The sequence below is a fragment of the Aegilops tauschii genome, chromosome 6 (assembly GCF_002575655.3).
Source record: "Aegilops tauschii subsp. strangulata cultivar AL8/78 chromosome 6, Aet v6.0, whole genome shotgun sequence".
Classification (NCBI taxonomy): domain Eukaryota; kingdom Viridiplantae; phylum Streptophyta; class Magnoliopsida; order Poales; family Poaceae; genus Aegilops; species Aegilops tauschii.
Window position 1 is genome coordinate 48,844,184 of NC_053040.3, and position 12,153 is coordinate 48,856,336.

A 12,153-nucleotide genomic window follows, 5' to 3' on the forward strand; every position below is an offset into this window, starting at 1 on the left:
CGCACATAGAAGTGACACGTTCCCTCTCGGAACCAGGAGCCTTCTTGAGGGAAGCTCCGGTTTGGAATTATAGGAATCCAAAAACCAAGTATCTCAATCTTTCCAGCCGAGCCACGATGCCTAGATGTTGGAATTTCACTCTCATCTCTTGCATGAGACCTAGAAATTCACCCAAGGACACACATCTGATTTTTCAAACAACTTTGGTGCACTGGAGCACGTGCTTGTAGTTCAAATTTGAATTATACACATTAAATGCGCAGAAACTCAATTAATGTATAAAAAAGGCCAAACGAACACGGAATAATTCCAAAATTTAGCACGATAATTCTATTTGGTCTAATCTGTTTGTGTAAAAGAATTAAGGCAGGAGAAAGCAGTGTACGTATGTCGTTACGCACAGGGAGGTGACACGTTCCCTCTCGGAACTAGGAGCCTCCTTGAGGGAAGCTCCGGTTTGCAAGAAGCCTACACCAAAGCTTGTCCCAATTCGGCCAAAAAATTACCACAGCATGTTGGTGCCATGTCATGAGACCATGCCAAGTTTCATGATTTTCAGCCGTGTTTTGGAATTAGAGGAATTAAAAAACCAAGTTTCTCAATCTTTCCGGCCGAGCCACAACGCCCAGATGTTTGAATTTCACTCCCATCACTTGCATGGGACCTAGAAATTCACCCAAGGACACACATGTGATTTTTCAAACAACTTTGGTGCACTGGAGCTCGTGCTTGTAGTCAAATTTGAATTATGCTCATTAAATGCCCCGAAACTCAACTAATGTATAAAAAAGGCCAAACGAACATGGAATAATTCCAAAATTTAGAACGATACTTCTATTTGATCTAATCTGCCTGTGTAAAAATATTAAGGCGGGAGAAGGCAGTGTACGTATGTCGTTTCGCACACGGAGGTGACACGTTCCCTGACGGAACCACGGGCCTTCTTGAGGGAACCTCCGGTTTGCAAGAAGCCTACACCAAAGCTTGTCCTAATTCGGCCAAAAAAATTACCACAACATGTTGGTGCCATGTCATGAGACCATGCCAAGTTTTATGATTTTCAGCTGTGTTTTGGAATTACAGGAATTAAAAAAACCAAGTTTCTCAAACTTTTCGGCCGAGCCACGACGCCCAGATGTTTAAATTTCACTCACATCTCCTGCATCGGACCTAGAAATTCACCCAAGGACACACATGTGATTTTTCAAACAACTTTGGTGCACCGGAGCATGTGCTTGTAGTTCAAATTTGAATTATGCACATTAAATGCACAGAAACTCAATTAATGTATAAAAAAGTCCAAACGGACCCGGAATAATTCCAAAATTTAGCTCGGTACTTCTATTTGGTCTAATCTGTCTGTGTAAAAAAATAAAGCGGGAGAAGGCAGTGTACGTATGTCGTTTCGCACATAGAAGTGACACGTTCCCTCTCGGAACCAGGAGCCTTCTTGAGGGAAGCTCCGGTTTGGAATTATAGGAATCCAAAAACCAAGTATCTCAATCTTTCCAGCCGAGCCACGATGCCTAGATGTTTGAATTTCACTCTCATCTCTTGCATGAGACCTAGAAATTCACCCAAGGACACACATCTGATTTTTCAAACAACTTTGGTGCACTGGAGCACGTGCTTGTAGTTCAAATTTGAATTATACACATTAAATGCGCAGAAACTCAATTAATGTATAAAAAAGGCCAAACGAACACGGAATAATTCCAAAATTTAGCACGATAATTCTATTTGGTCTAATCTGTTTGTGTAAAAGAATTAAGGCAGGAGAAAGCAGTGTACGTATGTCGTTACGCACAGGGAGGTGACACGTTCCCTCTCGGAACTAGGAGCCTCCTTGAGGGAAGCTCCGGTTTGCAAGAAGCCTACACCAAAGCTTGTCCCAATTCGGCCAAAAAATTACCACAGCATGTTGGTGCCATGTCATGAGACCATGCCAAGTTTCATGATTTTCAGCCGTGTTTTGGAATTAGAGGAATTAAAAAACCAAGTTTCTCAATCTTTCCGGCCGAGCCACAACGCCCAGATGTTTGAATTTCACTCCCATCACTTGCATGGGACCTAGAAATTCACCCAAGGACACACATGTGATTTTTCAAACAACTTTGGTGCACTGGAGCTCGTGCTTGTAGTCAAATTTGAATTATGCTCATTAAATGCCCCGAAACTCAACTAATGTATAAAAAAGGCCAAACGAACATGGAATAATTCCAAAATTTAGAACGATACTTCTATTTGATCTAATCTGCCTGTGTAAAAATATTAAGGCGGGAGAAGGCAGTGTACGTATGTCGTTTCGCACACGGAGGTGACACGTTCCCTGACGGAACCACGGGCCTTCTTGAGGGAAGCTCCGGTTTGCAAGAAGCCTACACCAAAGCTTGTCCTAATTCGGCCAAAAAAATTACCACAACATGTTGGTGCCATGTCATGAGACCATGCCAAGTTTTATGATTTTCAGCTGTGTTTTGGAATTACAGGAATTAAAAAAACCAAGTTTCTCAAACTTTTCGGCCGAGCCACGACGCCCAGATGTTTAAATTTCACTCACATCTCCTGCATCGGACCTAGAAATTCACCCAAGGACACACATGTGATTTTTCAAACAACTTTGGTGCACCGGAGCATGTGCTTGTAGTTCAAATTTGAATTATGCACATTAAATGCACAGAAACTCAATTAATGTATAAAAAAGTCCAAACGGACCCGGAATAATTCCAAAATTTAGCTCGGTACTTCTATTTGGTCTAATCTGTCTGTGTAAAAAAATAAAGCGGGAGAAGGCAGTGTACGTATGTCGTTTCGCACACGGAAGTGACACGTTCCCTCTCGGAACCAGGAGCCTTCTTGAGGGAAGCTCCGGTTTGCAGGAAGCTTACACCAAAGATTGTCCCAATTCGGCCAAAAAAATTACAGCAGCATGTTGGTGCCATGTCATGACACCATGACAAGTTTGATGATTTTCAGGAGTGTTTTGGAATTACAGGAATTAAAAAACCAAGTTTCTCAATCTTTCTAGCCGAGCCATGACGCCCAGACGTTTGCATTTCACTCCCATCTCTTGCATGGGATCTAGAAATTGACCCAAGGACACACATGTGATTTTTCAAACAACTTTGGTGCACTGGAGCATGTGCTTGTAGTTCAAATTTGAATTATACACATTAAATTCGCAGAAACTCAATTAATGTATGAAAAGGCCAAACGAACACGGAATAATTCCAAAATTAAGCACGATACTTCTATTTGGTCTAATCTGTCTGTGTAAAAAAATTATGGCTGGAGAAGGCAGTGTACGTATGTCGTTACGCACACGGAGGTGACACGTTCCCTCTCGGAACCAGGAGCCTTCTTGAGGGAAGCTCCGGTTTGCAAGAAGCCTACACCAAAGCTTGTCCCAATTCGGCCAAAAAAATTACCACAGCATGTTGGTGCCATGTCATGAGACCATGCCAAGTTTCATGATTTTCAGCCGTGTTTTGGAATTATAGGAATTAAAAAACCACGTTTCTCAATCTTTTTGGCCGAGCAACAACGCCCAGATGTTTGAATTTCACTCCCATCACTTGCATGGGACCTAGAAATTCACCCAAGGACACACATGTGATTTTTCAAACAACTTTGGTGCACTAGAGCACGTGCTTGTAGTTCAAATTTGAATATGCACATTAAATGCCCAGAAACTCAACTAATGTATAAAAAAGGCCAAACGAACACGGAATAATTCCAAAATTTAGCACGATACTTCTATTTGATCTAATCTGCCTGTGTAAAAATATTAAGGCGGGAGAAGGCAGTGTACGTATGTCGTTTCGCACAAAGAGGTGACACGTTCCCTCACGGAACCAGGAGCCTTCTTGATGGAAGCTTCGGTTTGCAAGAAGCCTACACCAAAGCTTGTCCTAATTCGGCCAAAAAAATTACCGCAGCATGTTGGTGCCATGTCATGAGACCATGCCAAGTTTCATGATTTTCAGCCGTGTTTTGGACTTACAGGAATTAAAAAACCAAGTTTCTCAATCATTCCCGCTGAGCCACGAGACCCAGATGTTTGAATTTTATTCCCATTTCTTGCATGGGACCTATAAATTCACCCAAAGACACACATGTGATTTTTCAGCAAACTTTGGTGCATTGGAGCATATGCTTGTAGTTTAAATTTGAATTATGCACACTAAATGCCCAGAAACTCAATTAATGCATAAAAATAGCAAACGAACCCGGAATAATTCCAAATTTAAACACGACACTCATGTACTAGTTGCTTGTTCACTGTACGTAAATGTTCTAGCAATTCAAACACTATCCAGTCCCTCCGTAACACCATTTTGTCTTTCAAAACATAATGAAAATTCAGGTATACCACAAACAGTTTACTAGAAAGAATCATGTGGGATGCGACATAAAATATCTTGGCACACTATCTTGTCTGGCTTACGCGGGAAGCTTCGCCATCTACAGTCCACCGCCCCCGCTTGAACCGCACTTGCGCACCAGTTTCTCGCGGCACCGAGCGAATTTTTTTGGCCACCGCGGAAATATCTATCTCCCCGCCCCTCCCTCCTACCAAAAGCCACATTTCCACTGTTCCTCCTTGCTTTCCAAGTTCAAACCTTCACTGCTGCTTACTGGCAGCTCAGCCTCCTCGCCGGCGACCCTTCTTCTTGCAGCGCCGCCTCCTCGCCGGCTACCCTTCTTTTTGCAGTGCCGCCTCCTCGCCGGCGACCCTTCTTCTTGCAGCGCCACCTCCTCGCCGGCGACCCTTCTTCTTGCTGCGCAGCCTCCTCACCGCCGACCCTTCTTCTTGTTGCGCAGCCTCGTCGATATGGTCAGGTAATCCACACCCCACCAACAACATCCTCCTCCTTTCCCATTCCACATGCCCCGACTGACGGAGCGACACCTTCCACCGAAATCACTGCCCCCTCCTCCAATTAAGAGCCGCCCATAACCATTTTACGCGAAGTATAACATGGAGCTGAGTAACATGCGGCCGCACGCGCGAACGAGGTTGCTATGGCTGACATGCGTGTCGACTGCCAGATCTTGGAGGATCACCTTGTCTTTGAGGCCACTTTCGACACCATCGCGCGGTTGTCTACTTTAAAATATAGTTCGTGATGTTTTCTCAAGGCCACCGCCAGTGCCTTCTTGTGATTGTCCTCTGTAATGTTAATATGCAATCTGATGTTCAGTTAACAGTTTGGTCCTCTGAAATGTAATGTTCAGTTAACACTTTTGTCCAACAATTGCTACATTTCGTAGTACTGTTCTCACGCATTCTTTCTTTTGTTAACTGTCTTATCTTCTAGTACATGTTTCTATTCTGCAATGTCGTGCTCAGTTAACTATTTTGGTTCATTTGGTCTGCTGTCCATTTAATTGTTTGGTTCAGTTCTGCAATTTGATTTTCATTTGTTGTGGGTACAATTTTGTATTGTTATGCATGTGACACCAATCGAATTTGGTTGTACTCAATACATATTCTATTGATAGTATGGCAACTCTCAGTTAACGTGATCAAGATCTTCCTTATGTGTGTTGTAGGGAAACAATGGGGACACTGCGATTTACCATCGAGGTTTGTTCAAGCAGGGTCCTTTCGCTAATAGCACATTATTGTGCAGTTGCAGGAATCTCATTCTAATATTTAGGTTTCTTACAATTTGGTCTTGCACATGTAGGTCCTGCTGTCAGAGGCTTAGACCCACTGTTCGACCCATTTTGCATATGGGGAAATGAGATGTATATGAATAACTCAGAAAGATTGTTAGGATTAAGAAACTTGTGACGAATAACAGCAAGATCTTTGTTTACACAATGAAGAAGACATCAGTCAACTATAGGATGGTACCAACTCTTTTACCTTGATTTTACTCCTTGCGCCATTTCAAAATTTACAATAGTGATTTTATGCATAGCTTTGTTTTCAGTACTTTTCAAAGCAGTTCACCGATGATTACCTCTCAAACCACCTGCATGGTCAAGAGGCAAGGAAGGTATTCATTCAACACCCATGGTACAATATTGAAGTCTTGCTGAAGAGGACGAAGGTTGGGCGGGAAATTATCCATAGCCACTGGCCTAAAGTTGCAAGGACATTCAACATCACTGAAGGCTCAATATTTGCCTTCTGCTTCTGCAGTTTCCCAGATGAGATTCATCTGTCTATTTACCGTGTATGATGCTACTTTCCAAACGTTTTTGATGCTGCATGTGAAACTTGGTGCTGTTGTGTAATGGCGTTGAGTGCCGAAGCTATCTGATGTAACTCAATTATGAAATCCTGGTTGCTTTTATATGGATATGAAATATCTGGCGTGTTTTATAAGAAATATCAGTTTGATTAGTACATGGACTATCAATAATAGGCTAATTACCATGCTTATTGGGGTTTTCTATTGCAAACGGTTACTCAGACAGCACCGTGGGCGATGAACTCAAACAACCCGCATGGTTTCTAGAAAGTAGGCGTGTTCGATCAACTAACAGTCACACACGGCTTCCGGCAGTGAACCGTTTACGTTAGGCCACCTTGCACAAACGTTTCCACACAAAGAACTGTGTGGTATGTACATACCTACGGAAATGATTTTCTGGGATTCACCGTGTGGCATGTACATACTAATACGTCTCCAACGTATGTATAATTTTTGATTGCTCCATGCTATATTATCTTCTGTTTTGGACATTATTGGGCTTTATTATTCACTTTTATATTATTTTTGGGACTAACCTATTAACCGGAGGCCCAGCCCAGAATTGATGTTTTTTGCCTATTTTAGAGTTTCGTAGAAAAAGAATATCAAACAGAGTCCAAACGGAATGAAACCTTCGGGAACGTGATTTTTGGAATGAACATGATCCAGGAGACTTGGACCCTACGTCAAGGAAGCTTCCAGGAAGCCACGAGGTAGGGGGCGCGCCTACCCCCCCCCCCCCAGGCACGCCCTCCACCCTCGTGGGCCCCATTTTGCTCCACGAACATACTCCTTCCTCCTATATATACCTACGTAACCCCAAACGATCAGATACAGAGCAAGAAACCTAATTCCACCGCCGCAACCTTCTGTACCCACGAGATCCCATCTTGGGGCCTGTTCCGGAGCTCCGCCGGAAGGGGCATCGATCATGGAGGGCTTCTACATCAACACCATAGCCTCTCCGATGACGTGTGAGTAGTTTACCTCAGACCTTCGAGTCCATAGTTATTAGCTAGATGGGTTCCTCTCTCTTTTTGGATCTCAATACAATGTTCTCCCCCTCTCTTGTGGAGATCTATTCGATGTAATCTTCTTTTGGGGTGTGTTTGTTGAGACCGATGAATTGTGGGTTTATGATCAAGTTTATCTATGAACAATATTTGAATCTTCTGAATTCTTTTATGTATGATTGGTTGTCTTTGCAAGTCTCTTCGAATTATCAGTTTGGTTTGGCCTACTAGATTGATCTTTCTTGCAATGGGAGAAGTGCTTAGCTTTAGGTTCAATCTTGCGGTGTCCTTTCCCAGTGACAGTAAGGGCAGCAAGGCACGTATTGTATTGTTGCCATCGAGGATAACAAGATGGTTTTTTTTATCATATTGCATGAATTTATCCCTCTACATCATGTCATCTTGCTTAAGGCGTTACTCTGTTCTTATGAACTTAATACTCCAGATACATGCTGGATAGCGGTCGATGTGTGGAGTAATAGCAGTAGATGCAGGCAGGAGTCGGTCTACCTGTTTCGGACGTGATGCCTATATACATGTTCATACCTAGATATTCTCATAACTATGCTCAATTCTGTCAATTGCTCAACAGTAATTTGTTCACCCACCGTAAAATACTTATGCTCTTGAGAGAAGCCACTAGTGAAACCTATGGCCCCCGGGTCTATCTTCCATCATATTAATCTTCCAACACTTAGTTATTTCTATTGCTTTTATTTTACTTTGCATCTTTATCATAAAAATACCAAGAATATTATCTTATCATATCTATCAGATCTCACTCTCGTAAGTGACCGTGTAGGGATTGACAACCCCTTATCGCGTTGGTTGCGAGGATTTATTTGTTTGTGTAGGTGCGAGGGACTCGCGCGTATCCTCCTACTGGATTGATACCTTGGTTCTCAAAAACTGAGGGAAATACATACGCTACTTTGCCGCTTCACCCTTTCCTCTTCAAGGGAAAACCAACGCAGTGATCAAGAGGTAGCACATACCTACGGAAATGATTTCTGGGATTCACTGTGTGGGATGTACATACCTACGGAAATGATTTCTGGGGTTCACCTTGTGGGATGTACATACCTACGAAAATGATTTCTGGGATTCACCATGTGGGATGTACATACCTACGGAAATGATTTCTGGGATTCACCGTGTGGGATGTACATACCTACGGAAATGATTGGGTTTCCATGCTTCGCCCGATCTCACACGGCCCCAGCCTGGGTCCCACGAGGGCCTATCCCCGACGATTTCTGGGTCTTGTGGGAAGGACCCCTGTCACCCACACTCACTTGGCGACGGTTCCAAATGCCATCGTGGAAAGGGGTTTTAAACTGTTTGTTTAGGACGTCGCTGTACCAGTGTCACCGTGTTAGAATTTGGCACTTTTCCGGGTTCATTTGCCATATTTAGGGGATTATGTGCATTTCCTAGGCATTAATGCACACAATTCAAGTTCAAACAATCGATGCATGAAAGGGTCCACAAGAACAGCTTAGCAAACCATGCTCGTGCCATTTAGTAAATTCTCATGCCTTTTACAAGGGATGGACAGATATTTCGATGAAATGTGTGGCAATAGTCAACCACAAATGTCTGTTTGTTGGGTTTTCAACTATAGAAAAAATGAAATAAATGCTTAAAAAACATGACGCTTGGCATGGTGCCATGGTATGACCTCACCATGACTTGGTAAAAGTTTGAGAAGGTTTGGCTTATGTTGTCATGCACGCCCTTCATAAATCGAACCATCACCAAGGAAGTTCCATGCTTTCGAAAGGGAAATCCTCAAGATTGAAGGGGAATCCAAATTTTCTTCATTCTTTGCCCTGGAGTTTTTTTTTCTATGACGAACATACACCCTGCAAATCACCGTGTTCAAATTTGGCATTTTTCCCGGCTCATTTACCATATTTAGGGGATTATGTGCATTTTCTAGGCATTTAGCGCATATAAATCCAATCCAGCTACAGGTACACGGGTGTGATGTGAGGGACGTGGATTGTCGTTTGATCGCGGCGCATCCAACGATGCACACGCGCGATCCGCATGGCTGGGGTTCCGGCCAATCATAACACAACACAAAATAGGCTCAGCGCACAGTGTTTGCGGAAGCGACGGAGATGAACCGTGTGCGATAATGAACGAGAAAAATTGTAAGGGAATCCAAATTTTTGTTGCCGTTTGTGGTTGAGCTCTTGAATACCACCGCACTGTACGGCTGCCCGGCCCCTCCGTCCCATAGCTCTCTCTAGGCGTCGTCCATGGCACCGCGGTGCACAGTAACTGGTAAGGAAGCGATGGCATCCCGCCGCGCCGCGTTCCTCGCCGCCCGCGACCGCACACATACATGGTAAGGAAGCGATGGCATCTCGCCACGCCGAGTTCATCACTGCCGGCAGCTAGACAGTTACATGGGCGGACTTTGAGGCTGCCATGGCCGAATCGGTGGTGGATCTAGAGGCGGCCAAAGCTGCACAGAAGGAGCGGAAAAGGCAGAAAGGAGTCAAGAAAAGAGAGCCCTGTCGCCGCAAGAAAAAAGAGGCCGCACGCCGTGGTGAGGAGAGCTTGGCGGAGATCGAAGCACGGTGGCCTGTCGCCTACAAGGCCGGGAAGGAGAACGCCGGCGTCTGGCCAGCATGCCCTGATGGCAGCATGTGAGAAGTAGTTTAAGTTTGTAGTATTAGAGCAAATTACCACTAGTACTTTAAGTTTATAGTATTAACGTACAATGTCGCTAAGAGCATCCTTTGAGGGCTTTGAGCGTTGATTAGCATGTGTGCCCGTGTGCGTTTTTTGCGTTAATCATTAGAAGACCACAAAACACACGGTTTTTATGTCGTACCCGTCTGCGTTTTTTGTGTTAATGACCCATCAGTCAGTTACCTATGCGATATTTCCTAATAAACCAGGCGTACCATTGACCCAAAAAAATCAAGTACGGATGTACTTTTTTTGGAGACGGGGTCTGCGAACTTTCTTTTTTCTCGCACACGAGTATTTTACGCGCTTCGTCTGCGTTGTGTGTTTCCCCTGCCCAAGTTTCAAATTTCGCACCGAAATTTTCATTAGGCGCGCGATTTCAGAATTTATTCCTCCAACCACATCCCTTTCCCCTCAGTATCCCCCCTCCCCCGCACCCCCCTACTGTCATCTCAAACCGCCACCGCCGCAACCACAACTTCAACCACATCTATGTTCTGCTCGGATCCAGTCAGGTAACCCACCAATCTCTATCACGTCCCCAGCTTGATTGCTTAAATGGCGCACGCGAAACATCCTTATGCCTCCAAATCCCCCCCCCGCCAGGAGCTAATGGCGGTCCATCGCGCGATGGCCGCTATGCGTGTTGACCCGGAGGAACACCTCGCCTCCGCCGCCGCCGCCGACATGGTGCAGGCTCTGGCCCAGATGAAGTCCCCCAACGACTACCCCCCAGGACTTAACAGGTAAGATCAGACTAGCTAAATCTTACCAATACCACTTGCAACGGCTATGATTTGTACGGTTGATGTATTAAGCATGTTTGTGCCTTGTTTATTTTAGTACTATACACTGTGTGATGTTCAAATATTACCGTGTCCAGCTCAATTTCACCAATACCAACAACAAACTTACAATATATGACTCAGGATATCACTAGAGATGCTGCCCATTTGCTATTTTTAGTGGATGCTAACCCTGTTGCACTTAACATGCCTGTCCATGTCCTTACGGAGGGTCATAACGGCCGATGCTTTTGTTTGCCGTCGAGGTGAGCTGCAACCCATGTCTTACAGTATTTCTACCCATTTACTGGTTGCCTGTAGGTACACATGTCAGTGGCACTGATCCACACTTCAACCTGGAGGAACAGCTCGCCTCCGCCGCTACAGACTTGGGGCGGGCTCTGGCCAAGATGAAGTGCCCCAGCAACTACCTCTCAGGACTTACCAAGTATGTACCCACCAATTCAATCTTACCAATACCAGTTGCAATTAATGGTTATTTTTTGTACTATCGATGTATTAAGCATGTTGTAGTAACATGCCTAACACATTTGAGCTATTTTTCCTACCTTTTTATAGACAACTGGGCCATTATCTGCTCTGGCAGCACCTGCCCTGTGATGTTTAACTTTGCCAATTGCATTTTTATCAGTACCGGTTTCAATGTCTATTAAGCCTGTTGCAATTAATAGTTGAATCCATTTTTAAACAGTTGCATTTCACTGGCTACAAACAAAACATGACTTAGGATGTTGTTAAGCCTGTTGCAATTAACAGTTGTATCCATTTTTTAATCTGTCCATTTGCTACCATGCTACTCTCGGCAATGAAGATATACTAAAGATGCTGCTCCATTTGCTATTTTTGGTGGATGCTAACCCTGTTGTACTTAACATGCTTGTCCATGTACTTACGCAGGGTCATAACGTCCGATGCTGTTGTTTGCCGTCAAGGTTAGCTGCATCCCATGTCTTACAGTATTTCACATCATTTGTGCAATTGCAGTTTAACTTTTACCATTTACTGGTTACTTGTAGGTACACATGTCAGTGGCACTGATCCACGCTTCGACCCAGAGGAACAGCTCGCCTCCGCCGCCGCGGACTTGGGGCGGGCTCTGGCCAAGATGAAGTGCCCCAACAACTACCTCTCAGGACTTGCCAAGTATGTAACCACCAGTTCAATCTTACCAATACCAGTTGCAATTAATGGCTATGTTTTGTACTGTCGATGTATTAAGCATGTTCTAGTAAACATGCCTAACACGTTTGAGCTATTTTTCCTACCTTTTTATAGACAACTGGGCCATTATCTGCTCTAGCAGCACCTTCCCTGTGATGTTTAACTCTGCCAATTGCATTTTTATCAGTACCGGTTTCAATGGCCATTAAGCCTGTTGCAATTAATAGTTGTATCAATTTTTAAAGAGTTGTATTTCAA